This window comes from Chlorocebus sabaeus, chromosome 12 (assembly GCF_047675955.1).
Source record: "Chlorocebus sabaeus isolate Y175 chromosome 12, mChlSab1.0.hap1, whole genome shotgun sequence".
In the NCBI taxonomy this organism is placed as follows: Eukaryota; Metazoa; Chordata; class Mammalia; order Primates; family Cercopithecidae; genus Chlorocebus; species Chlorocebus sabaeus.
Genome location: NC_132915.1, coordinates 80,840,181 through 80,863,816, shown reverse-complemented (window position 1 = coordinate 80,863,816; position 23,636 = coordinate 80,840,181). Strand labels below are relative to the sequence as shown.

At 37.7% G+C, this 23,636-nt stretch overlaps 1 protein-coding gene across 16 annotated transcripts in view; it reads left to right on the top strand.

Annotated features, from left to right (window-relative positions):
* Positions 1 to 23,636, top strand: part of LPAR1 (lysophosphatidic acid receptor 1) — a 168,027-nt gene that overhangs the window by 113,728 nt on the left and 30,663 nt on the right. The gene's annotated exons all lie outside the window — the stretch shown is intronic.

The following is a 23,636-nucleotide window of genomic DNA, read 5'->3' as shown; positions in this document are numbered from 1 at the left end:
ATGGCATTCAACCTGTCCTTGCTCAATTTTAAAACCCTTTTCACCTTTTCCACTGGAATGGATACATTTTTGGTACTGTGAGTATCGGTGACTGCCCCAGGCATGTGAGTTTGCACACTTGCTTTACAGGGGAAAGGATAAGAAGGGAAAAGGAAAGGAAAGGAGAGTTAGGGCAAAAAACCCCCCACAAAACCACTAGGACAAAATTCTTGGCTCTTGAAGAGCTATCAAAGAAAATAGATTGTTTCACACTAAATAGACTTTCCTCTCAAAATATTTGAAACATCTACACTAATTAGTTTTATCACCCTAGGAAAATTTGTCACCTGTAAATTAATGTCTGAAAATCACCCAATCTACTAAAAGGTTTCTTGAGAAATTATGGGGTATCTAAGAATGTTTCAAGTAGGCATATGACTTTATATTATTCTGAGGAGAAACCATTTGTTTCCCGCAAGAATGGGGATGGAACAACAATGTTTATTTTTGCATTAACCTAATACAATTGTATGTGTCTGCATGGAAACTTTTGTAAAAGAGGGTAAATCAATCATTTGCTTGTTCATAGGCTTTAATTTCTTCCTGAGTCAGCATGTTATAATCTGAAGAGCTTGGGAGTTGGACTCATATGTCCTTGTGTGCAAAAGCCCAGTTCTGCTGACGTATTAACTGTGTGACCTAGAGCAGCATATTTACCTTTCTGAGTTTCTATTCCCATCTATAACTGGGTAGAGTACTCTCCCCCAAATGGGGAGGTTGTTGAGAAAATTAGATTTGTTCAAGTGCTTAGCATGCTGCCTGGCACATGCTGCGATGAATGTAATGTTCTCATACTTTCCCTATGGCTCACATACATGAAAGGGCCACCTGTGGCCTGCTGTGGTTAGTGGTTGGAGCTACCTTCCCAGGATGGTCATTCCTTGAAGTTATCTAGCTTCTTTTATAGGCTTGTATAATGATGAGTGGCATTTTCCCATTCTCTGCCTGTACAAGGTGATCTGAAGGTTCTATATGGGGATTCCACCCATTAATTTGTGTATTTGTCCATAAATTCATTATCTAATCATTCATTCAATCAATGAATGTAGAATCCCAGCAGGATTCTATAAACTGTCATCTATCAGGATTATGAGACTATCGGGACTATGATGTTCATACAGTCTTCCAAAGCCAGGCTTGAACTGTCTGTATGGTAGCAATGATAAATGGTTTTTCAGCATCTGCTCAAACATCTTGGATACAGGGATACTGGCCCCCTAGAGGCCAGACAATCTTAAGATATATGGACTATTTTATATATATAAGATATATAAAATTAAATATATATTTTGTCATATATCTATATCTATCCAAAATCTCAGAAAAAAAATTGTACTTTGGGGTACCATCCATAAGTGTATTTGTCTCCTTGGGTGCCATAAAGAGCACTGCAACTATATACAAACCAATTCAGCTTGGGTGGCATATTGCCTATTGTGTGATGGGAAGACAGAAACCAAAATGTATAATCCCTATTCACTTACAAATATGACTAAAATACAGGGAGAATGGGAGTCAGACTCATGGCAGATGTAATTATGAAGCAAATATGGCCCTGACATGCCAATGCCTATAGTCTGGTAGGAAGGATGGCACATATACATAGATAATTATTGAGAAAGGCAAAAGGTGACAAAAGTACCATAAAAGAAGTATAAATAAAGCTGTATGAGAATTTAGAGGAGAGAGACTATCTTGTTGGAAGCAAAATCAGGAAAGCTTTATATAAATGAATTTTATGACTTGGGTGTTGACATATAGGTGATGTTTACGGAATGAAGTATTAGACTGCATTTACCTTGTTAAGTACTGAATCTTATTTTAATCACACCACATTTCCTCTTTTTAAATTTTTTTTTTATTTTAAGAGATAGTGTATTGCTATGTTGCTCAGGCTGGAATTGAACTCATGGGCTTAAGTGATCCTCCTGCCTCGCTAGAACTGCAAGTGCATGCCACCACACCCGGCTTACTCTTTTTTTGATTAGCAAACTAATGCATATTCATTAAGAAAAAAAAAAGAAAATCATTTAGAATGTTACCTTTTATAGTTAACCAAAATATTAAATTGAATATACTGTTTCTTTCTAGTCCTCTGCTAATTGTTTACAATTCAATTCATACAACACATACAATTTTATAGATTCTTTAAAAGATTGTCTTGAGCATTTATTATGCCATTAAGTAATCTTTGAAAGTGTGATTTTTCTACCCAAAGTTTGGTACATTCATATGATGAAATAAATATATAATCACTGGACATCTAAGTTTTCTTTTTTTTGCTATTATAGCATTAAGATAAATATCTCTTATGATTCCTTCCTCAGAGAGTAATGAATCATAATGACTTATTGTTAAATATTCTTCAGAAAGTTTGTGCCAATTTATACTCTTATCACAAGGGGATTGGGAGTCTTTTGTCACATTCATGCCAATATTGGATTTTTTTTAATGGCGCTATGTTACAACCATTTATGTTATCTTTATTCATGATGATAAACATTAGCAAACCTAAAAAAGAGATGGAAACTTTTTAAGGATTTAGAAACTAAGAATAAACAAAAATAGGAATGCATTTGGCCACATTTAAATATACGTACTCCTTTGAAGTACTTTGTTCCATGTGAAAGTCTAGTGTGTATTTACTTCTTTAGAAACCCAAAGGCCTAACAGCTGAACAGTACAGCATGGTGATTAGCAGTGTTACTTTTGAAGTCCCAACTTCCTGGATTCTAATCCTGACACTACTGCATACCAGCAGAGTCCACTTGAGCAATGTATCCAATTGCTGCAAGCTCCAGTTTCCTTGTCTGTTAAATGAGAGACACAGCAGAAACAGTAAAACCTCAAAAGGTTAAGTAAGATTATTACACAAATGTTTCCGGACTTAACAGTGAGTGGGGTTACATCTCCATAAACCCATCATAAATTGAAAATATTGTAAGTCAAAAATGCATTTAATACACATAACCTTGGAACATCATAGCTTAGCCTAGCCTACGTTAAACATGCTCAGAACACTTACATTAGTCTACAGTTGGGCTAAATAATCTAACACAAAGCCTGTTGTACAATAAAGCATTAAATAAATCTCATCGATTTATTGAATACTGAAATGAAAGTGAAAAACAGAATGGTTGTATGGGTACCCAAAGTACAGTTTCTAAGGAATGCTTGTATCACTTTCACACTGTCGTAAAGTCAAAAAATCCTAAATCAAACCACTGTAAGTCAGGGACCATCTGTATAAGATGCCAAGTATATAAGTACTTAGCAGGTACTATTATAAAATACATGATACATAACTTGTTTTCATCAGATTATCATATTGCCTTGCTGAAATCTAAAGTCCCTGAATTAATCCTCTCGTTGTGGCAGATCTTTATTATGCCTTGAGCAGGACCAGACTATAAGGGTCAGGACCCATGATGCTTCTAGGACTCAGTGGGGCAAGTCTCCTTTGTATTGAATGGTATTGCCATGTCAAAGCATGGACACAGGGAGGAGAGTACCACACACCGGGGCCTGTCGGCGGTTGGGGGCTGGGGGAGGGATAGCATTAGGAGAAATACCTAATATAGATGACAGGTTGATGGGTACAGCAAACCACCATGGCATGTGTATACCTATGTAACAAACCTGCACGTTCTGCACATGTACCCCAGAACTTAAAGCATAATAATAATAATAGAAAGGCCTTGGAAAGAGATACGCAACTCACTGCTGAGATCCTTTACTTTTCTATCTTCCCTAGACAACTTTAATCCCTAAGTAATGTTCCCACGACTTCTCGGTTCAGTGCTCATACTATCTCAGTTTTTTTACAGTGCTCCAAAGCTAAAAGAAATACCTAACAGTTTCATTTATTAAATCAGCTTAATAAGTATATTCAACTTAATTAGTTAATTCAACTTAATATGTATATAGGTCCTAATAAATTAGTAGCCATTTTGTAAAACAAAACCATAAAAATTGAAAGAAAAAATTATTTTTATCTAATTCTTCATATTTACCAAGGTATGTATGCACCTGTTGGGCACTGCACAACTTCTTAAAACTTGAATTCAGATTGGAAAACACCATCTTCATTTTCTGTTCCACACTGAATTTAATGTTTACACTTCATTTTTATTATAGCGGATATCATATTGCAAGGACATGATGTCATTGAAAGGAATGTAATGCCATCTAATGTTGAAGCGCTGAACTACTTCATGCTAGTAGTTCACAGAGTGTCTGACAGATGTCGAGTGTTAGTTGCCCTCAAATTAAAAATATCTAGTAGTATTCCTCTGAATTCACTGTGGCACCCCAAGGTGCCTTGGGGCACAGTTTGGGAACCAGAGCCCTACTGTATTTCTGGTTTCTGGCTTTACTTCAGTTTTTTTTTTTTTTTTTTTTTTTTTGGTCTCATTGACTCTTCTTCCTCGGTTCCTACTTTTATTTCTTGGTTCCAGCTCTCTGGTTACTTTCTTCATTGCTCAGGTCTGCTCTCCGCATAGTCACCATCAAGCAGCAGCAGTCTCTGTAGCCTCCGGACCTTTGCAGACCTAGATGCAGCCCAGTGGGCTCTGATGTGGTTTGGTAGCTGGCTGTAGGTTCAATCAATGTGTTCTAAATTCTACAGGACTTCTTCAGTTCACAACTCCAGGGAGCATTATGTCCATCATAACCTGCCCTAATGGCATGCCTTTCATGTGGCTGGCCATTAGGTTCTGTCTGTGGCGGTCTCCCTGCAGTGTGGGTGGGCTTGTCCTCCACATCAGGTCTCCTAGCTCACTAGGAACACTCTCTGCTTTACAACAACAAAGACCACCTGTATGCCGAGACCACATCTCATCGCTCCTTTTCTTGGAGTATCAACCCAGAAAATGTATTTGAAACAGTTGAGTGGTTAATTGTGGACTCTGGATTAATCTGCTTAACATTTTTATTACAGGTTTACCACTTACTCTTTAACTTCCTGAAACTTCAGATTCCCTATCTGTAAAATAGAGATAATTGGTTTCCTTCATGTGAGAATCAAATGAGAAGTTATATGATGCCCCTTAGTCAATGTCTGACATTTATTAAATGTTAACTATTACTATATGTATTTTTCTGACAGTAACTTTGTAATTTACTTTTAACTATTTTAATTTTTTTAGGAACAGAGTAATAAACTACTGGCTTTTAAAGTTTAGTTTGTCAGTTCATGAAAGGAAACATAAATATTGAAATGAAAAATACATTCATATAATTTTTTTAAATTAAATTGAGATAAGGTCTTGCTCTGTCACCCATACTGAAGTACAGTGACTAGATCAAAGCTCACTGTAGCCTCAGCCTTCCAGGCTCAAGCCATCCTCACAACTCAGCCTGTTTTTGTTTTGTTTTTATTTTTGTTTTTTGAAACAGGGTTTTGCTCTGTCACACAGGCTGCAGTGCAGTAGCGATCATAGCTCACTGCAGCCTCAAACTCCTGGGCTCAAGGGATTCTCCCACTTTAGTCTCCTGTGCAGCTAGGACTATAGGCAAGTGCCACCACATCTGCCTAACTAAAAAAAAAAGTTTTATTGTTGTTGAGATGGGGTCTCATTATGTTTCCCAGGCTGGACTGGGACTCCTGGCCTCAAGCATTCCTCCCACCTCAGTCTCCCAGAGTGGCTGAGAATACAGGCATGGGTCACTGTGACTGGCCACATTTGGTTTATATATTCTACAATATCTTGGTAGACATATGATCTGTGATGATTTTTGTAAAATTATAGGCATGATAGTGCAGATAGTGTTTTACCCATTTTAAAGATGATAAAACAGATTCAGAGAGATGATGTGAATTGCTGAAGGAATTCAGTATTTGCTGGACCTCATACCCTAACCTAGGACTTGTAGTTTCAATGCTGGTGCTTATTACTTGTTATTTTGCTGCCTTTAGTATTTCAAAAGTTAAAAACAAAAGAGGAAGGAAAGAAAAAAAAGGAAAAGAAGATTGTTATTCTCTGATTTGTTTTTAAACAATGAAAATTTGCTATTTCTGCTTTATCTAGTATATATAAGTATCATAATGGTTTTACTTAGTGCATAAAAATCACACAACACTTGAAAAAAATTGCCAATTCATTCTCATTAGAAATAATTTCAAAAGATAAATTGCTTGTAGACCTTACTTAAACTATGCATCCAAAGCATTGTGTTCCTCACTCAGAAAAGTATGATGTAAGCATTGGTAAGTTTGATTTCCAGTTGACAGAAAAATGCTTCAGAAAAAGAGACAAACTTTCCCATCCCCCCATTCTCTACTTTTCTAAATATTCAGATGCCTAACCTTTCCACCCATGCTAGAGCTGTTGCTGCCTAACCACCTTCTGGGCACAGTGGCATGGAAATACATAATCAGGGTATAATTTTGTGCAGAGCAGAGAGAACATGCTATTATGGAATCAAGTCTCAGCTGAATAGCCTGGCCTTTGGCTGTGTTTTGATCTCAGTGCTAAAATGGAAATGAAACGTTGCTAAAATGGAAATGAAACGTTGCTAAAATGGAAATGAAACGTTGCCTCCTCCTTTGAGGCCTATATAGCCTTCGCTGATTCTGTGCTCATTTGGTGATTTTCATGCCCAAGTAGGTGAAGGGAGAACAACTATATACATAGATATGCAGCTTTGGGGTTGAAGGCATTGATGTGTGTGCTGAGTCATTATGACACTCTAAAGAGGACTCTCTGGTGGCTGATTAGAAAATTGTGGAAGTTACAGGCTGTCTGGGTTAAACATTTCCTGGTTTATTGGAGGCAGATTTCCTTGGGCAAGCAAGCATTGAAACCCCCACAATGGTATCATGTGATGGTTCTCCAGCGAAGCATTTTGGATATGGTGACAGCTGCTTTAGTTTAAGTATCTGGAACATCTAATGTGGGAGAACTTGGCTAAGTGATGTGAGAAGTTAAGAGAGGAGTCTGAAGTTTCCATTACATTTTTTTTCTGTTTAGTTGATTAAAAGGCAATTTCCAAGCAAATTGTCTCTGTCTTTAGATGTTGTATTCATTTTCTATGCTATATCACAAATTGTCACAAACTTAGTGGTTTAAAAAACACCCACGAATTATCTCTCAGTCTCTGTAGGTTAGAAGTCCAGGCATGCTTAGCTGGGTTCTGTGCTCAGGGTCTCACAAGCTGAAGTCTGCATGCCAGTTGGGTTGCATTCTCATATGGAGGCTCAACTAGGGAAGGATCTGCTTCCAAGTTCCTTAGGTTGCTAGTAGAATTCATTTCCTTGTGGCTGTAGAATTCATGGCAACTTGTGTCTTCAAGGCCAGCAATGGGTGGGGGCAGGGGGTGGGCAGAGGGAGAGAGGGAGGGAGAGAGAGAGAGAGAAATCTGTACTTCTTCCAGTCTCTGGCCTCTGTGAGAGCTCACTTAAGTAAGTCCAACTGACCCAGGATAATCTCCCTTTTGAGCAATTTATTGTCAATTTAATTACATCTGCAAAACCCCTTCACTTTTGCTATTTAACAGAACCTAATCAAGGGAGTGGCATCCTATAACCGTTGTCATATTCTGTGGTTAGAAGCAAGTTACTGCTCACATACCAGGGGAGGGGGAACTACACAAGAGTGTGACTCATTTTGGAACATCTTAGGGTGTGTCCACCATAGATGTACCCTTTTGAGTACAGATGGAAAAAAAAAATCAACTTTTCAAAAATGCTGTTTTAAAGGAATTGATGTAGTTAGGTTGAAGACTAAAGGATGGAATGTTATGTATTTAAATGTATGCTTAGTTTTTAAAAAGTTTGTGCCAGGAATATTAGTCATCTGTTAAAGAATGTATCATCTAGTACTTCCTTTTTGAATTTTTCTCTAATTTTGGCTACAGAGACATTACTCTTTTCTGAGTCTCATATCTCTTTACCTATTCCTTCACTTCCACTTCCTTCATCCCTTCTGTTTGTTTTTGAAATGCTGCATCTCTAACCTGATGGTCTCTTCTGTCCACTCTCCTCAAGGATGGCTAGAAATCTTATACCCAGACCACTTACTTCCTGAACATAGTGGCATGGAAACACATAATCACGGTGTAATCATGACCCCATAGATAAGCCAGCTGCTCTGTTGGGTTCAGGTTGTAACCTGAGTGTCTGCTGAATGACCTGTGGGTGAGAGACCTTAGATTGTTTCAATCTCACTGTTAAAATATAAATGAAAATTTAGTTTCTTTTTAGTGTAGGAAATATGCTGGTTTCATTCATGTTGGGTGGTGTTTATGTACAATAGCAGTATTGCATAAACAGTCTTACAAAAGTGGACAGAGTATGTGTCTGTTTATTTATACTTAATCTTTTATTAAAAAAAGAATTTGACTGGGTGCAGCGGCTCATACCCATAATTCCAACACTTTGGGAAGCCAAAGTGGATATGGATTGCTTGAGCTCAGGAGTTCGAGACCAGCCTGATGACATGGAAAAACCCCATCTCTACAAAAAAAAAAAAAAAAAAAAGTTAGGCGTAGTGTCTTGTCCCAGCTACTTGGAAGGCTGAGTTGGAAGGATAGCATGAGCCCTGTAGGTGGAGGCTACAGTGAGCCATGATCATACCACTGTACTACAGCCTGGGTGGCAGAGCGAGACCCAGTCTCAAAAGAAAAGTATCTAAGACAGCTTAAAAAGATGCATTCAGTTCAGAGGACAAAGTTGAGTTTAAAATAAGAAAAAGGAGGGAAAGGGAAAAAGAAATCTAAGAAACTGACGTGGAGTCAGGTAAGGACATACTTTCCAGCAGTTAATGAAGATGTAAAACACAGTAAGGTTTGTGATTTAGTGGCCATAAAGTAAAATCAGGAGAAATAATCCTTGTAAGTACTGAGTCCAAGGAGACATTTCTCATGTGGGTGTTGCTCTGTGATGGATGCATCAGCTATGATGTGATGTTCTGGAGAGCTCTACATTCTTTATAGCGCATTCAGTGCCATGGCCTATAAAGTCATGTCATATCATTTCTCAGTGAAGGTTGGTGGTCTGTAACCAAAGTGCAGTTCAATGAAAGCAATTCTTTGGGGCTTAAAAGATACAGCCCAGTCATGTGGCTTTCTAATATATTTGGTTGGCTCCCTCAAGAATCAGGTTTAGCACAGTGTTTCTTAGTCTTATTAAAAACTTATTGCCCTGCCCCCGAAAAGCTTAAGAATTTTTTTATTATTATTATTTCTGAGATGGAATTTCACTCTTGTTGCCCAGGCTAGAGTGCAATGGCACAATCTCAGCTTACTGCAGCCTCCAACTCCCAGGTTGAAGCAATTCTCCTCCCTCAGCCTCCCAAGTAGCTGGGATTACAGGCATGCACCACCATGCCTGGCTAATTATTTTTTGTATTTGGTATTTTTAGTAGAGACGGGGTTGCACTTTGTTAGCCAGACTGGTCTCGAACTCCTGACCTCAGGTGATCCACCTGCCTCGGCTTCCCAAAGTGCTGGGATTACAGGCGTGAGTCGCTGCATCTGGCCAAGAACATTTTGAAGTTTTGTTTTTCGTATCTTAGCTTATATTTGAAAAGAAGTTATTTTATCTTCCAGCTACAAAGTTGTTACAATATTGACAATGTACACATTCAACACTAGTTATTCTACTGTATCTGCCCTCAACAGTGTTAAAAAGAAAAAAAAAAGAAAAAAGACCTTGTTTTGGCCTATCCAAAAGAATGAATTATATAGTTCTCCATGCATATTGTTACAGTTATTTTTTCCAGGTTTAAAAAATAGTATCTTTATTGCTAACATCTGGATATACCTTTTTAATAATTTCCAGTTAAAGTCAGTGGAGTTTTTTTAGGGAGTGGTTTGGAGTAATTAGCATTCTCTAGAGAAAACTGGAGGAATTTAAAAAGACGTCTGCCTCCTTAGGAGGCTGTTCCACGTTAGCTACAAGAAAAGAAGAGGAAAAAAAAAAAAATCATGGCCAACCCAAAGGTCGATTCCTCAAGGATCTAGAACTAGAAGTACCATATGACCCAGCCATGCCATTACTGGGTGTATACCCAAAGGATTATAAATCATGCTGCTATAGAGACACATGCACACGTATGTTCATTGCGGCACTATTCACAATACCAAAGACTTGGAATCAACCCAAATGTCCATCAGTGGCAGACTAGATTAGGAAAATGTGGCACATATACACCATGGAATACTATGCAGCCATAAAAAAGGATGAGTTTGTGTCCTTTGTAGGGACATGGATGCAGCTGGAAACCATCATTCTCAGCAAACTATTGCAAGAACAGAAAACCGAGCACTGCATGTTCCCACTCATAGGTGGGAACTGAACAATGAGATCACTTGGACTCGGGAAGGGGAACATCACACACCGGGGCCTATCATGGGGAGGGGGGAGGGGGGAGGGATTGCACTGGGAGTTATACCTGATGTAAATGACAAGTTGATGGGTGCTGACGAGTTGATGGGTGCAGCACACCAACATGGCACAAGTATACATATGTAACAAACCTGCACGTTATGCACATATACCCTAGAACTTAAAGTATTATAATAATAATAATAATAATAGTAAATAATGGCCTTCCTACGGAGGGTCTGAGTGATCCAGGCCACCTGGGTCTGAGTCACAAAGCCTGCATGCAATATTTATTATTTGTTAATGTATTTCTGATTATAAAAGTAAATCATATCCTATATCAGTGTTTTATAGTATACAGAATCATTTAAATAAGGATACAGAAGTGAGTCTGAACTTGACTACCATTTTGACATACTTCCATCCAGTGTATCTTTTCTTGTGCCAATATAGCATAGTGGCTAGGAGCAAAGGCCTCTGGAGGTATCCAGATCCAGAGTAAGATCCCAGCCCCGTCATTCCTAGCTGTATTGCCCAGAGAAGTTTCATGACCTCTTTGAACCTCAATTTCCTCATTTGTAAAATACAGACAGTCCTATCTCATAAGGTTATTGCCAAGAACTACCTGAGAAAGTATATTCAGTAAGCTTATTAGCACAGTGCCAATTATATGACAGACCTCAGTAGATAATGGCTATTGCATGCTTATATGTGTGTATACATGCATTTAAATGTATATAGTAGTGTTATATAATTGATATCATACTCAAGGTTCCTTTATCCTTTAAATTTAACATCTGTCTAACATTTTACCATAAGGTTATATCACTCTATACTTACCTGTTTGTTTGATTTTAGTCATTCATGTTATTACCATGATTTTCAAATTGATAATTTGATAACTTATTATTATATTGACGGACAGAGGTAAGAAGTAAGACACTCAGAAGTAAGCAAGAGAGAAAAATAAGGCACACTTGTTCAGTTTTTCTTCTTTTTTAGGGTAGTCAGTGTTTCGTTTTTGATGATAACATATGGAAAAATAGCTAAAATCTGCATCTAAGGAATTTAAACCATTCATATCCATTTACATCTTAATAATTCCAGAAATTTATTCTAAGAAAAATGAGTATGTACAAATATATGATTGTGGTTATATGTGTACATACACATGTGGACATATGTATGTGTGTATATACACATGTACATCTTTTGTATCATATGTTCACAGATTGGATTTTGGATCCTGGAGATGGAATTGTAGATACTTTTTTGTTGTATATTCTTTTTTTTGTTGTTTTTTTGGAGAGACAGAGTCTCACTCTGTCTCCCAGGCTGGAGTGCAGTGGCATGATCTCGGCTCACTACAGCCTCCACCTCCTGCGTTCAAGCGATTCTTCTGCTGCTGCTGCCTCAGCCTCCCAAGTAGCTGGGATTACAGGCACATGCCACCACCACTGGCTAAGTTTTGTATTTTTAGTAGAGATGAGGTTTCAATATGTTGGTCAGGCTGGTCTCCAACTCTTGACCTCCAATGATCTGCCTGGCCCAGCTTCCAAGTGCTGGGATTACAGGCATGAGCTACCACACCCAGCCTGTTGTATATTCATTTTCAAATAGTCTATAATGCATACTTTTTATTCTCGTGATCATAAAATAGCAATAAATATTACTGTTTTTTAAAACGAAAGAAGATAAAGAAAAACTATGAATCATCAGCACACTTTAGAGGATACAATTATATGGGGAGTTTAAAAACCATAGAAATTATCCTTAAGGACAATGTCTGCATCTTCAATGAGAGACCTCCTTGACTGCGTTTGCATTCAGCTTGCACAAAGGGGCTCTCACTATCATTCTGATCATTAAATTCTTTTTTTTTAATTTGTGAAATCTGTTTTATTCAAGTTTCTTTCAAGCTAAGTGGCTAGAACTAAGGATAGGTTTCATTTTTGAGGATGAGATTAGCATTTGACTTAGCTCGAGAGCTAAAACATTAATTTTGAAGGACGAAAAGTAAAACAGAAGTATCATCTCAGTAAGCAAAATAAAACAAGCTTTTTTTTTTTTTTTTTCTTGAGTCTTTAATGGAGGAAGGAAGTGAAAAAAGATAAAAAGAAGCCTGTCTCTGCATACTGTACTAGGCATCTTACATGTCAGTATCAGCATTCTGCCTCTCTCGATAAGACTGTCAGCCTGGGAAAGAAGAAAACCAAGAATTATTCTCACAACCAGAATTGTTCTAGAAATTTCGTAGAAACACATTTATTAAAGACTGATAGAGTTTGGCTGGGTCTCCACCCAAATCTCTTCTTGAATTGTAGCTCCTATAATTCCCATGTGTTTTGGGAGGGACCTGGTGGGAGATAATTGAATCATGGGGATAGGTCTTTCCTGTGCTGTTCTGGTGGTAGTGAATAAGTCTCATGAGACCTGATGGTTTTATAAGGGGAAACCCCTTTCTCTTGGCTCTCATTCTCCCTCTTGCTTGCCGCCATGTGAGATGTACCTTTTGCCTTCCACCATGATTGTGAGGCCTCCCCAGCCATGTGGAACTGTGAGTTCATTAAACCTCTTTTTCTTTATAAATTATCCAGTCTCAGTTATGTCTTTATCAGCGGTATGAAAACAGACTAACACAAAGGCATTTGTGTACACAATGATAAAATGGTTTAAAAGTTAGGGAGACAGTGACATAAGACAAAGGGAAACAGGATTAGAATCAGGCAAAGGAGTTTGTAAGGTCTTGGGTGTGGAGCTTGCTTGTTCCTGGGAAGAGTTGTCTTTTGAGATGCTGGCATCCTTTGTGGACAGGAACCAAAAGAAAAAAGCAATGAGGAAACTTCTTTTTGTCCCAAATCGCCTGCCAAAAATAAGTCAGTGATGCTTGTCAAGCTTGGACGTGTCTTGTTCATACAGTCTGGTAATAACCAGCCTTCTTGTGGAAAAATATAGCAGGTACCCAATTGAGCTTCTTAGACGTTCTCTCCTCTTTGAGCATGTAACCATTCATCTACATTCTACAAAACAGTCACTTTGATCTTCCTACTCAACAATTTAAATGGATCCCCACTGCCTAAGAAGGAAAGCAGAAATCTCTTACCCTAATGTTCTCATCCTTCCAAAATCACCTTGCAGCCTGTCCTTTAGTCTTATTTTCCGTAACTCCACTTCACTTGCTTTGTTCCATTCAGAATGTGCTTTTTGTTTCTGGACATACTTGATTAGGCTTATCTGCTGATCTACTCTGATTATTACATAGTTTTGTAATATCTGAAGCTAAAAATGGATATATATACTTATTGAAATGAACTTGATACGTGTGTGTACATATACATATATATATGTATAAATACCTTTCATCAATACTTTTGCAAAACTTTCATTTAGAGACTTTTAGAAACAAATTGTGTGTATGTATATTATGACAAGTTGGCACTGATTTTAATTTCTTTTAGGATAATGAACCTTTCTGATTTGGCTGACTTGTAGTAGTGGTAAATACTACCTATTGGAAACCGGTACTTAATCTAACAGGTGCTCTAAAAGTCTGTACTTTCTATGCAGCGTGGTCTGGCAGAAAAATGCTTTTGGAGTCAGACAGTTCAACACCTATCTGATATATATAAACAAGAATTATCTACATAGATACATAGCTAGATTCCTAGATAGATGGCACCTATTATATTCCAGATGGTTTTCTAGGTCAGGGAATATAATGAAAGATCTGGATTTGAATACAGACTTCAGTTTAAATGGAGCTTGACAAGTCAATTACTTTCAAGTTTAAGTTCCGCTCTGGGAAACAGCACAAATAGCACACATGACACCACTTCATAGGATGTGCTAAAGAGTAACTGGCTTAATGCCTATTAACCTCCTAACCTTGTTCCTGTGACAGTACTTTCTGAGGCAGAAAATCTGATCTTCCCAGGTTTGACCAGTTGCTCTGTTTAGCTAAGGTCAGCCCATTTATTATTTGGGACAGTCCCAAGAGAGGCAAGATTAGCATCCTTTGAACTGAAAGGAACCCTTCTCATCTGGTGGGTGAAGAAGGAAGAACAGAGTGTCCTGGTGACATTTAGAATGGAATCTCTAGCCCTTCTCCTGTTTGAGTAATGAAAAAACTGTGATATGGAGACACTGTCTCCAGCAAGAAACTGATGGCTGTATTTCAATAGTTGGTTCAGATTTAGACTATGGCAGCTTCTATGGTTGATGAAAGCCTGAATATCCAAATACTATTTCCATTAATAAAACCTCAGTGTTCCCAGAATGAGGAATGTCTGAAAACGGGTTTTATTGTGAAAGGAGAAGCTCATTTGGTGTTTCCTCTTCTCTTTTTGCTTTTAGAAGAAAAAAAAACGAGGAAACTCTGTAGTCAGCCAAAAGATCTTTGCCCCCTAATAATTCTTTTTTAAAAAACTGTCATGAAAAGATAAGAGTTTTAAAGTTTTGTATTCTATCCCTGGGTCAGAGATCAAATATTTGCATTTGTAAAGAAATCAGAATTGTCTCTAAGGGGTGGAGATTCCTGGCAATGTTCAAGCTCACAAGCTGCACAATTCTGTAATGTGAAGTTCTAGTCACCTTGATGATGGAGAGGGTCACAGCAAAGAGTTCTGGCTTCATGGGTGGTCAAAAGTAGGGTGTGTTTAGAAAGAAGTAGTTTTTCTTTCCATTTTCTATTATTAAGTATTTAAAAGCTGTAATGTAGTCACATGGTTTCTGCATTGATACTGTGCTTTCCTTTCTCCCTCCCACAGCCCTCAGTAACCCAGATGTTTATTCTTCTATCTACCTGCCTTCACTTCCTATCACCCAAGGGTTTCTGCCTTTTAGGTTTTCTTCAGACTGAGATACTGTCTCCCTAGCCTTTCTGCTTTCCAGCTGGCCCTTAAAACAATCACCCAGCCCTTTTCTGTATTACAAGTGTTAATTCTGATCTCAATTGGGAAATAGGCAAGTGGGAAAGATACAGGCATACCTTGGAGATATTGCAGATTTGGTTCCAGACCACTGCAATAGAGCAAATACTGCAATAAAGTGAGTCACACACATTTTTTGGTTTCCTGGTTCATATGATAGTTATGTTTGTAATATACTATAGTCTGTTAAGTGTGCAATAGTAGTATGTCTAAAAAAAAGTACATACCTTAATTTAAAAAGCTTATTTCTTTAAAAATGCTAACTATCATGTGAGTCTTAAGTCATAATCTTTTGAAAATATTTTTTCTTTTACTTAAATTTAAAAAAAGTATCTTAAGTTGTTTCTTAATTTTTCAAATCCTCCACTTTTTTTTTTTTTTTTTTTTAGATAGGGTCTTCTCTGTCACCCAGACTGGAGTGCAGTGGCACAATCTTGGTGCATTGCAGCCTCTGCTTCCCAGGCTGAAGCAATCCTCCCACCTCAGCCTCCCAAGTAGTAACTGGGCCACAGGTGTGCACCACCACGCCTGGCTAACTTTTGTATTTTGGGTAGAAATGACATCTTGCTATGTTACCCAGACTTGTCTCAAACTCCTGGGCTCAAGCAATCCACCTGCTTTGGCCTCTCAAAGTGCTGGGATTATAGGCGTACGCCACCATGTCCTGCACAGGTCATGATCTTTTTGCTGGTGGAAGGTCTGGCCTTGATGTTGATGGTTGTTGACTGATGAGAGTAGTGGTTGCTGAAGGTTGGGGTGACTGTGGCAATTTCTTAAAATGAGACAGTAATGAAGTTTGCCCCATTGATTGAGTCTTCCTTTCATAAAAGATTTCTCACTAGCATGTGATACTTTTTGACAGCATTTTACCCACAGTAAAACTTCTGTCAAAATCTGAGTCAATCCTCTCAAACCCTAGTGCTGCTTTATCAACTAAGTTAATGGAATATTTTCAATCCTTTGTTGTCATTTCAACAGTGACAACCAGGATATATTCTATCTCCAGAGACCACTTTCTTTGCTCCTCCATAAGAAGCAACTCTTCATCCATTAAAGTTTTATCATGAGATTGTAGCAATTTAGCCACATCTTCAGGTGCCACTTCTAACTCTAGTTCCTCTTACTCTTTCTCCCAAATCTGTAGTAACTTCCTCCACTGAAGTCTTGAACTCCTCAAAGTCATCAGTGAGGGTTGGAATCAACTTCTTATAAACTCCTATTAATGTTGATATTTTGGCCTCCTCTTATGAATCATGGATGTTCTTAATGGCATCTAGAATGGTGAATTCTTTCCAGGAAGTTTTCAACTAACTTTGCCAAGATCCATCAGAGAAATCACTATCTATGGCATCTCTAGCTTTACAAAATGTACTTACTAAATAAGATCTGAAAGTCAGAATTACTCCTTGATCCATGGGCTGCAGAATGGATATTGGGTTAGCAGTCATGAATACAACATTAATATCCCTGTACATGTCCATCAGAGCTCTTAGGTGACTAGGTTTGTCATCTTGTTTTACTGTGGGTAAAATGCTGTCAAAAAGTATCACATGCTAGTGAGAAATCTTTTATGAAAGGAAGACTCAATCAATGGGGCAAACTTCATTACTGTCTCATTTTAAGAAATTGCCACAGTCACCCCAACCTTCAGCAACCACTACTCTCATCAGTCAACAACCATCAACATCAAGGCCAGACCTTCCACCAGCAAAAAGATCATGACCTGTGCAGGACATGGTGGTGTACGCCTATAATCCCAGCACTTTGAGAGGCCAAAGCAGGTGGATTGCTTGAGCCCAGGAGTTTGAGACAAGTCTGGGTAACATAGCAAGATGTCATTGTCAGCAAGCAGTAATATTTTGAAAGGAATCTTTGTTTCTTAGCAGGTCTCAACAATGGACTTAAAATATTCAGTAAGCCATGATATAAACAGATGTGTTATCCAAGCTTTGTTGTTCCATTTATAGACTACAGGCAGAGTAGCTTTAGCATAATTATAGACTACAGGCAGAGTAGCTTTAGCATAATTTTTAAGGGCTGTAGGATTTTTGGAATGGTAAATGAGCACTGGCTTCTGCTTAAAGACACACCAGCCGCATTATCCCCTAACAAGAGAGTCAGCCTACCCTTTGAAGCTTAGAAGCCAGGCATTGACTTTTCCTCTCCAGCTATGAAAGTCCTAGGTGGAACTTCCTCTCTGTACTTATTGGTCAGTTATGTTGTGAAACTAACCTGCTCTAAAAATAACATTTGGGTTGGGCGTGGTGGCTCATGCCTATAATTCCAGCACTTTGGGAGGCTGAGGCAGGTGGATAGCTTGAGCTCAGGAGTTTGAGACCAGCCTGGGCAACATGATGAAACCCTGTCTCTCCAAAAATTGCAAAACATTAGCCAAGCATGGTGGCAGGCACCTATATTCCCAGCTAGTCCCAGCTACTCGGGAGGCTGAGGTGGGAGGATCACTTTTGAGCCCAGGAAACAGAGGTCGCAGTGAGCCGAGATCACACCACTGCACTCTAGTCAGGGCAACAGAGCCAGGCCCTGTCTCTAAATAAATAAATACATAAATAAAACACTTTATTTAATAAATGAAGCAAAACCAAAAGATCACTTGTCACAGATCACCAGAACAGATATAATAATGAAAAGTTTGAAATATTGTGAGGATTACCAAGATGTGACACAGACACAAAGTGAACACATGCTGCTGGAGAAGAGGTGCCACTATCCTTATGTGATATGGGGCTGCCACAAACCTTCAATCTCTAAAAAGTGTAATGAGCATAGTGAAATGAGCTGTGCCTGTACAAGAAGGTGCTAGGATCATGTAACTTATACTGTTACTGAAACACCAGGAGTTTGGTCTAGGTCCTGCTGCCTGCTGCACAGAAAGCCAATCACTGAGATGCCAAGCATTGCCAAGGAAGAAGGCTTTACTTGGGTGCTGCAGCTGAGGAGATGGGAGTCAGACTCAAACCCATCTCCCTGACTGACTAAAACCGGGGATTTATATAGAAGGGGAAAAAAAGTCACAATGTGTAAGAAACAGGAACTAGGGAGGGGCAATGAAGCAATCATGACGAGTAAGGGATGTGGCATTTGGTGCAGTGATCTGGTGAGTTTCACTTCTTTGATACTTTTTTGAGAGGCCTGAAGGTCCTTTCCTAAGAAAGGGACTCAGATAAAATAAATATAAGTTTCAAGTAAGCTTTAAAACAAAAAAGGTCAATTTCTATGTTTATCAAAAAGAACAGTCTGTGGAACAATGGGGTTGGTTTCAATACTACCCTGGCATCTGATTGGTAGTTCTCTTGTCCCTTCTGAAATGGAAACTATAAGACTCCTTGAACATTTTTCTCTATGTGACCACACCAGTTCTTCTGAAAGGATGCTGGTCACACCTGCCCTTTCCCTTCAGTATAGTTCTTTCCAGGAAGGGCAACTCCAAGAGCTGGCCCTTTGCATTTTCATGGCCTCTTAGGAAGTCGTATTCGTGTCAGGGAATTCCTCGTCCACAGAAGAAAAGGTACTTCCTCATAGTGCTTAGGTAACTTCACTAACTAATGAATCTCTCTGAAATACCAGAATGTTCCATTCAATGCAGTTACTAAAATGTATTTTTTCCTTTAAGGTTATTCCACTTTATATTTCCCTTTGGATTTCTCTTGAATATAATATATGACAAGAGACTAATTTCAGTAGTAATTTCCTGTTTTAATACTTTATGATGAAAATAATTATAATTCAGTGCATTTAAATTTTAATAAAATAGCATCTAGACAATAACTTATTAGTATCAATTTACTAATATATAGTTAATTATAATCCATATTAATTTATTAATAGTTTATTAAGCATTAATGAATTATAAAAATATTTAAACAAATGTTATTTTAAAATAATTTAAGTAAAATATTTTTAAATAGCTTACTATTTATAAACATTTAGATATTTAAAATTAATAATAATTTAGTTCCTAGTTTAAATAGAAAAATGTTCCTAAAATGTGCATAAGGGGAAAAAAAAGAAAAGAAGAACACACTGATTATTTATTTCTGAAGAACAAGTAAACAAGAAGCAACTGATGAGAAGCAGAATTATTTGGGTTGGATATAAGCCTTAGCCTCCATCTTCTGTAGTGTAATTTTCTTATGAATCTATTTTAGCTTTTCCCTGAAATCAGAATAGCTGTGTGTGTGTGTGTGTGTGTGTGTGTGTGTGTATGTGTGTGTTTTGTCAAAGGTTAAGTCTTTCTTTTTTGATGTGAAAGTTTTAGATTAAACTGATGTAAATCAAATTACTGTTCTTTGCATAGTAAACCATCCTTATGCTCTCTGTAGTTTCTGCTTTTTCTGTTTTAATCTCTGCATTATTATTAATAAAAATTATTTTCTTCTGTAAAGATAACATATGATCAGTACAGATATATAGGGAAATATTAAGAATCAAAGAGAGAAAATAGTAACCTGTAATCCCACCATGTAAAGACAACACATATCCTTTATCTGAGAAGATTTTCCTGTTGTCCAGACATGTGAATGTCAAGAGAGAATATAGAATTAATGAATCAAAACAGTTTCTGTGAACTCATATAGATGTTGCTTTACTGGAACCTGATTTTTAACATTGTTATAGAAAAGTCTGGGATCAGTCTGATTATTCTCCCTTTACAGGTAACCTGTTTATTTTGGCTGAGGTGGTTGTGTGTTCTTTATCCTTATAGTTTATTCCCTTTCTTTCACCAGAGTCTGTTCCATTAAAGACCAAGAATGATTACCCCTTGCCTTTTTACAGAGCTAAGGGTATTAGAACCATCCGTGGCTCAGGGCCCATCAAGTCTCCAGTGAGTCATTCTAGGTTGTTCACCATATATCTCTGTTCATCTTAGTTTCTCTCTTCCTCTCTTGATTTTTCGCCGGACAGAATATTATCAGGAATATTTATTGTTTATGACATCGGGGCCATCAAATTCTTAAATAAGATTTAGTCCTTTCTCAGAGGTAGTATTATCCTTTTCTCCCTTTTGTTAAAGTGATATGATCAATGTAATTTTTAACATTTTTCAAATATATATCAACTTTTGAAATCAGATAGCTGCATGTAATACCAGAAAATGTACGTTCATAGAAGTTGTTTTGTTCTTAATTCTAGTTTTTTAAGTTACATAATTAAAATGTTAATGTGAATCCATTTTGCCTCAATAAAGGATTTTTATATCATAATTTTTAGAAACTTCCTTTATCCTTAAGTTGGCCTTCAAAGCATATATATCCAGTGTCACTCCATAGATACTTTGGTTTTGCAAGTAAATATATAGTTCATTTACTTTATGTGATGTATTTGTTATGTTTTGTGTTTGTTATGTTTTGTATTTGCTGAATATACTTATGCATTTTATGTGGAAAAGCATTTTAATTTAAAAAGTTTCATTCTAGAAGAAAATAAGCTGTTTTAAAAGTATTTTGATAACTGATTATGAGCCATAATAGTATTGTTGTTGTGAAGAATTTTATTTTCCTAAGTTTCAGAGTCAAACCCAAGAAAAATATTTTAATATGAAAAAATGTTCTACCACACAATGATCAGAATATGTACTTTTATTAGATAATATTTGGAGGTGACCATTTTGGCATATGTTTGGTTGGTACTAAAAATGAAAAGATAAACTTGCATTTCTAGCACAGGCTAAAATTATGGAGATGATACTCTTCATGATTATGTGTCTTTAATCGGAAGTAATCAGAAGTTTTCACCCAAAGAAAAGAACACACGGCTTGAAATAAGTTTTTTAAAAACATCACCAGTGTGAATATTATATTATACAAAATAAGAAGTAGGATTTTTTCCTTTTTTTTTTTTTTTTTTTTTTTTTGAGACGGAGTCTTGCTCTGTCGCCCAGGCTGGAGTGCAGTGGCGCGATCTCCGCTCACTGCAAGCTCCGCCTCCCAGGTTCACGCCATTCTCCTGCCTCAGCCTCTCGAGTAGCTGGGACTACAGGTGCCCGCCTCCTCACCTGGCTAATTTTTTGTATTTTTGGTAGAGATGGGGTTTCACAGTGTTAGCCAGGATGGTCTCGATCTCCTGGCCTCGTGATCCGCCCACCTCGGCCTCCCAAAGTGCTGGGATTATAGGCGTGAGCCAGGGTGCCTGGCTGGATTTTTTCCTTTTTTTAATGAAACACATTACACCAAGGTAGGAAGGGTTAACATCATCCTACATATAATAGAAGACAGAGAGTGGACCAGCAATGTAGTCAGATGGTTGATTCTAGAGTTCCAAGGATCTTAGAAGTCCCTAACATAAGCAGGGAGAATTTTGGCTTTAGAGGTAACATCTATCTTGTCCATAGAACTTGATGTATTTTTGTGCCATAACCTTTACTAATCTGATTTCTTGAAATGTTTTACTTTGTTTCCAAATCCATTGCTACCTATGGTGAAGTTTCTGACAAAGAGCATGCTCGTGGATTATAATAGCTACTGTAGAAAGCTTATTACATGTCAAAGTGTTTGAGATACAGAAATTCATTTGGTTCTTATAGCACTGCTATAAATTAGGTATTACCGTATCCTTTTCATAAACAAAGAAACTAACTGAACCTCAGGGTATTGAGCCAGGACACTCAGCCAGCAAGTGCACACACTGGCATGTTCTAGCCCAGATAGGTTCACCACTATCTGTCTAGGAAAAATAATTCCGTAGAACATAAGACACTGAGGAAATGTTTAGAGCCTTTTAAATCTTTACATATTACCGATAAGAAAATGGAAGCCTTTTAACTTTTACAGTAAATTGTGCAATTAAGGTGTTTATACTTATTTATAAAACATAGCAGGCTGGGCGTGGTGGCTAACGCCTATAATCCCAGCCCTTTGGGAGGCCGAGGCAAGCGGATGATTTGAGGTCTGGAGTTTGAGACCAGCCTGGCCAACATGGTGAAACCCCGTCTGTACTAAAAATAATAATAAACAAAAATTATCTGGGTGTGGTGTCACATGCCTGTAATCCCAGCTACTGGGGGAAGGTGAGGCAGGAGAATCCCTTCAACCTGGGTGACAGAGGTTGCAGTGAGCCAAGAGCATGCCACTGCAATCCAGCCTGGGTAACAGAGTGACACTCCGTCTGAAAAGAAAAAAAAAAATAGCAAAGGCATATTTTGTTTTAAATGCATGTCATTGTACAGTGTACCCAACCATCCATATATGACCTAGCACTTCTCAAAGGCAAATTATCTTGCCACTTATGCAGACTTGGAATAGGATAGCATGGTGAGCTGAGGAAGAAGTGAGAGCATGTTAAGTTGGTGGACCATGATCGGCATCAGCCAATTTTCATATAGTTCCTTTAGTTCCAGGGATTTGTTATAGCTGATCTAAGAGGATGCTGAATGAACAACAGTAAATAGTTAACTCTGCTTTTCTTATTTGTGTTCCGTACCAGAGGTGGGAAAGAAATGAATAATTCCTCTAAGTGGAAATGGTCCATGCTCCAGAGGGTTTATGCTACACTTGAAGTGTCTTCCTTCTGTCACTTCCTCTCCTCTCTACTTTGGGGTTTGTGAGAGATTGGAGTGTGTCATACAATATCCTCTTTGGATTGTGAACTTGCTTACAGTTTTCAGAGCACTTTGAAAGACATCCGAATCATAAGGGATGACACAGGATGGATGAGAAGAATTAAAACCTGTAATAATGTATAGAATTATCACTGGGTGTGGTCCAGGTTGTCTTTCAGACCTACTTCTCCAGCCACTCCTATTTCAAAGATGTGGCAGTTAAGGTCCAGGAATTTCTGGTGATCCACATTCCTAGTTAAGAGTCAGAAACACGCTCCAGTGTAGTTCTGTCTCCGAATGAGGTAGCTCATAGCCTAGGGCTTTGCTGTGAACAACTTTATGCTTTTATTTATATTGAGTCATTTAATATGCAGAGTCTCAAAGATATTGAGGACTTTTGGGATTATACCTCAATTTATTATGTCTTTGAATATACCTCTGAATAATTTTCCTTTTGGTTGCTCTCTCATTACAATACACATATGACTTATCACAGTCTACTGATATCAACGTTTTACCACTTGGAGTGACACATGGGAGCCTTATTTTCATTGAAACGCTTTTACCTTTCCCTCTTTTAAATATTATTATCTTGAGTATCAGATGGTGTTATAATGTTTGTTTCAGTCATCTAATATGTCTTATGAAACTCATGAGGAGAATCATCTCATATGTAGCCCTATTTCAGCTTGTTTTTTTGTTATTTTCTTTCCTCATGCTCCAAGATTCCATCTTCCATCATTTTCTTTCTGTTCAAAAAACTTATTTTAGCAATTTTTAAAAGGTC